Below are 6,113 nucleotides of genomic sequence, written 5' to 3' on the forward strand. Positions count from 1 at the left end.
CCTTTCCGTAAACGGAGAATCATAACGGCAGGTAGGGTAGAGAAATAAAGAAAGGAAAGGGAAAGAAAAGAAAAGAAAAGAAAAGAAAATAAAGGAAGAATGAAAGGGGGAAAATAAAAAAAAAAAAAAAAAATAAAAATCACGACTCTCCTTCATATCCATTGAACGAGAAATGGCAAAGGAATGAGACCGTAGAAGAAGAAGAAGAAGAAGAAGAAGAAGAGTTAAACGATCGTTTCGTTCTTTCTGACAACGAACGAACGATCGTTCGGCCAAGTGGGTGGCGAGAGGGATGCGCAACGAAGAAAAAAAAAAACAAGAAAAACAAAAAAAGAGAGAAGAAAATGTGAGTAAGGGAGGGTGAAAAAGTTGGAAATAAAAAAAAAGGTTCGAGGGAAATCGCGAAAGATTTCTACGTAGGGATGGGTTGTGTAGGGGGGTGGGGTGGGTTGTGCTTTCCATTCTCGTTGCGTGCTGTTACCTCCCTTTCGATCATACTCCTAGAAACCCCAACTCTAACTCCTACTATTACTATTACTACTATTATTATTATTATTATTATTTTTTTTTGTCTCTGTTTCTCTTTTTATTTTTATTTTCCATCGTTTTTTTTTCGAATTGCAACGAACTCGTTGAACGAATTTTATGTCAAAAAACTAAAGAGACTCTTACAATTCGGAATATTTTTGTGTCCTTTCGACGAAAAACCTGAATAAAAGGAACGAATGAGAGAAAGAAATAAAAAAAAATACGAAGAATAAGAAAAAGAAAAAGAAGAAGAAGAAGAAGAAGTTGATGATGGTGGTGGTGGTGGTGGTGGTTGTGGTGTTAGAGAAGAAGAAGAATATAAGGGGTTGTGTTTGTTGGTGATACCAACATAATGTACCGCATGTAAGAGCCCATTAGGTTATTAAAAAACAGTGGCAGAGTGGAGTAACGAACCGACGACGGGCCTTGGGTATGCTCGGCCAACATTGGGGGATGCGACAAAGCCGACAAAAATTAGTCCTTGATGATAACTTTGCCTTTCGATGCAAAAAAACAACCCATGAGCTGAGAGTAAACGCAGGGTGGAGGAGTAAAACGAAAAGAAAACAACGCAAAAATAAAAACAAAACAAAAAAAATAATAGAAAGAAAATACTCCACGAGTAATCTCAACTTTTCGTCGAATTTGTATCCAAAGGGGTTGGGTAGGTACAGAAGAAAGGGGTGTGGAAGAGGAAAGGGAAGTAAGTGGAAGAAATTTGATGACTATACTTTGCTAATTTTTTTTATTTTTTTATTTTTTTTTAAATTAAACTCATAAATATTTATCCCACAATTATATTTTGTTTCAATAAAAACATTTGTCGAGTTGATTTAAATGAATTAAGGGAGGAATTATGTTGGGGATGTTATTTCTAAGTGGAGAATAACATTTACTGTTTAATTTTAAATTTAGATTTAGAACAAAAAGGATTTATCAATTTGTTTTAGGTTCTATGATGTGGGTTATAAGTTTAGATTATTTAAATATATTACCTTTTATTTGTCGTTGTTTTTTTTTTTTTTAATTACAATTACGTGTCGATTGATATAACCTTTTTTTTTTTTTGCTATTTTTCTTTGTTCATACGTTAAACTTTTAGTTATACGTCATCAGATGATTTTTTCATTTCTTTCATGAACATTCGTATCGCAATATTAATTTGTACGTGAGATAAATCGATGAACTGCTTGTTTAATGACATTTTCAAATAAAAACGAGATCTATCGATTATAGATGTAATTGAATGAGCTGAAGTTGAATCAGTATATACAGTTGAATAAAAAAAAATGATGAAGCGTCGTATTTGAAGATAGCACTCGTGAAAGCCACTGTAGTGGAGCGTAGTGTTTAACAAGTTACAAATTAAATCGAGTTTATTTTCAATAAAGTAAGACACGTTATATTCTTAAGAGAAGAAAAAAAGAAAAAAAGAGGTAAGGAAAAGGGTGAGAGGGTAGAAAAGGGATGGGAGAGAAGGAAGGTAAGCTCGGAGCGTGAATTTTGTTACGACGTTCACAGCCCTCGCACAATACACAACGGGAAATATCCGAATCTACGACGTCGTCCTACCGTAAACGCATAAAGTAGGCGGTTCGCATAAGTCTGTAGATTAATTTCTTCCGTATACACACACACACACACACATACACACACCCACACAAGCACACAAATACAAACGATTTTGAGATTCGTGTAAAATTGTACGCTCGCACTCCTACGCACGTAGGAAATACGTACGATGAAAAGGGTAACTTAGAGGGTGGTTTGGGGGTGGTGGTAGGACTGGCTGAGGGAAAAGGAGGTAGTTAGATGTTGGTATGGGAAAGTAAAAGGTATATAAAGCGTGTAGAAGTGTGTTGCCAATGTGAAATACACTTGAGGACTATACTAACAGCTCGTTGTTTACTTACGCAAAATCAGTTAATATGTATATATATATATATTAAAATGAGAGTGAGAGAGAAAGAAAGAGAGGAGGTTAAAGAGAATGATATGTTTATGTAGTTTCTCCGTTAATATTCAACACACTTGGAGAATATCGGCTAATCGTCAATATAGACCTTCACATCCCCACTCTCCTCACTTTTGTTCTTCAAAGTAGCACAATACTTTCCTATGATTTATTATTAAGTATGTAATCGTCTCATTTACGTGATAGTTCGAAGATCATGGATATCTGTTCGTGAGAGTTTCTGTTTAATTAGGTACGTTGTTTAGTTTTATTAATTATTTCGTTAGTTTCTTTTTCTAACAATTTAATGAACATTTGTAATATATGTATAAGCGATTTTAAATTTAGTTTTAAATGGTTTCCTGTAATTTTATTCTTTTATATTTTATTATTTTGTGTTATTACATAACATTTCTCGTGTGTGGTTTTAATATAAGAGAGTATAATAATAATTTGATTACATATGTGAAAAGTAATTTATTTGGGTATAATTAGCTTAATGTTTTATCTTTGGTGGAATGAAATTGAGCTCAATTCTATAGCAAAATTAATTATTGCATAATTAGTGGAATTGTTTAATGTAAATGGTTTATTTTATCAGATATATGTAATAAAATTATTATTATTACTAAAATCAAATGTGAAAAGAGTAATTAAGTTTTCTTATATAACAAAATTGCATAATCTGTGATCAATTTTGGTTATAAATAATTTCTTTTACTTTTATTCTTCTTTTTGTTACTTTTATTTTTATCAATATGTATGATTTGTTAAAGAGAGAAGAAGATAGTTTTCCGGTTGGGCCGGGGCCGATCGCGTAGCAACTATGCGAGCTTCATGGCAGTACGCTTTTGCTCAGGTTAACGCAAATGCGAAGGGAACAAACAAACAAACGGGGAATACAAATCTAGAGTGAAATGAACAATGCCCGGGAGAGTTACTGCCTTCTAATTGAAACCAGCTCTCTCTCCCGGACCACCCTCCGTTTCCTCTTTCCATCCCCTACTCCACCCCTTCCTTCTCCATCCTTTCTCTTTCTCTCTCTCTCTCTTTCTCTCTTTCTCTATTCCTTTTCACTCAGCATCGCCTAATCGTCCCGCACAGATGCGTGCCGCGCTTTCTCTCTATCCAAGCATAAAGCGTATAGTTTACGACAAAAGTTCGAGCTTGGTTTATACAAAACGGTCGTTGGTCCGTTACAGTAGGAATATACGGAAAAGGGATGAAGGTCCCTGTTTACATGCGTAGAATGAACAGGTATCTATCTAACAACCTCGTTCAATCCGATTCTTTCTCTCTCTCTCTCTCTCTTTCTCTATTTTTCAATTTTCCTTTTTTTTTTTTTTTACTCTTAGTCTATTTTTTCGCACAAATTTTACTTTTACTTTTTCAATTCGAACAATTACTTGACTAAAGACTATATTTTATTCGTTAGATATGAAGTATACTTCATCCTTATTGGTAGTCACTTGTCACGTGACTTACAAATACAAATATTTTATTAATAATTTAATAATTTCATATATTTGTAGTATTCCATCAAGAGAGAGAAATAGAAAATAGATATAAAGGTTTGAAAAATAGAAGGATGAGTTTCGGTTTTTATCCTGGCATGGTTTACAGTAGATATTACATGACACTAGCAGTAAACAATTCGAGGCATTTTAATGGGGTCTTCTTCCCCCCAATGGTGCCGTAAGAAGAAGGACTACAAAACTAACTATACGTTTTTACGTACCTTGCCACACGAGCTCTTTCGAGCCAAACGAAAGCGTCAATGGTTCAATGGAAGAATGGGAAAGAAAAAGAGAAAAAGAAAGAGAGAGAGAGAGAGAGAGAGAGAAAAAGTTATCCTTTAAAGCCTTGCAACGAGCATCCGAAAAAGGCATACCCCACATAAGATGCCTTCGATCTTTGACAGCTCGGTAAGCCAAGCAACCTTTCGATCCTTTATCCAACCTTCATTTTATTTTCCAGTTTTCTTCTTATTTCCTTCTAACCCTCCCTCGCCCCCCCCTCTCCTACCTAGTATTATCTTCTTTGAGTATATAAGAAAAGAAAGGGAGGGGGAGGAGTATGGGATTCCCTGAGGATACGTGTCTGTCGTTTGAAAATCGTAGTTAACTTATCGATAAGCTTAAAGCTCGTTTTTCTTCAATGAGAGTTCATAGAAGTTCCACATTAATTTTTGATATTATACAGGGTGTATCGTATAGAACGTGATATTAATATTCATTACTTTCATAGTATTCATCAATTGTATTTTGTTAAGGATTATGCAACTTTTCAATTGATATTATTATTCATTAATTTCGTTGTATTTATTCATTGCATTCATTGCATTCATTGTATTCATCAAATGTATTTGTTAATTGTATTTTATCAATTCAACACTTGTCGTGCATGTAACGTATAATTATCTTGAACGTATCTACTAAGGTGTTATATTTAAAGCCTTGAATGAGAATTCTATCAATTATCGCCATTCGAACCTTGTAATGGTCCAAAGAGCTTATCGATTATTAATGAAGTGGGTAATGTCGTGTATCACCAAAGTAGAGAGGGGTTTGATCCGCCTCTAGGGGTGTTTAATGGGTCGTTAGCTTCGCAAAATGAACAAAATTTTGTCTCCTTCGTCTCGTAACGTTGAGTCTCAAAGGTAAAACTTTGATTGCCTTATCAATCATTGGATCGATCTTATTCAAATATTTCTAACAAAATATTCTTTTATTAATTTGAAAAAAAGAACCCAAAAAAAAAAAGAAAAAAGAAAAGATATACTTCTCATTCTTTTATATTCTTCCCATTTTTTTTTTTTTTTTGTAGCTTTTGGGTACTTTGTACTCTTGATACAAGGTTTTGGTTTAAAAATACAGGTAACTTTTCTATAAAATGGTTGATAGGTTTTTAAAACATGTAGTGTTCAGTGAAACCGTGTTGTATAATAATTCAGAGTTCATTATTTTTACAGTAATTTAGTTTGTTGAAATATGTTAAGCAACCATTGTGTTATTCACAGTGCTGTATCAAGATTTTCGTAATTTTTTTTCTCGTGTTGTAGGAGGGCTTAAGATAATATACGTATACTCAAATGATAAGTATATATGTCTATGTAATAAATAATATTATCATCTGATATCAATTAGAAAGTTGACTAATTACCAAAAAAAAAAATACAATGTATATCAAAAATAATTTGAATTTGAAATAAAGATGTGTTGTATACGTATAATGGGAATTTGTTGTAGTAGGGTTGATGGTTGTAGTGGGGTGATGCGAGGAAGGCAACGGTTAAAGAAAATACGATGAGCACTTTGGCGAGTCGTATCTATCAAATATAAGCCTTGGTGCCGTTAGTTGGAGGGGTTTGTAGAAAGGGTGTGGTGGTGCACTCCAGGGAAAGGCAGGAAAGGACAGCCTCTTGGAATTTATACTATGTTCGTACAACCCTATATATACATATATATGTGTGTATATATATATATACTATACCTATCTAACCCCATACCGCTTTATCACTTATTCATATAGCGTTGCGCCAGGAAAACTTATCCTAAGTGCCTATAAACGTTTAGCCGAATGTTTCTCTCTACCTTTTTTTTTTTTCCGATGTTCTAGCATTTCGTGATTC

This window comes from Polistes dominula, unplaced genomic scaffold (genome assembly GCF_049000335.1).
Source record: "Polistes dominula isolate Pdom_NZ unplaced genomic scaffold, Pdom_raw_medaka contig_83, whole genome shotgun sequence".
NCBI lineage: Eukaryota > Metazoa > Arthropoda > Insecta > Hymenoptera > Vespidae > Polistes > Polistes dominula.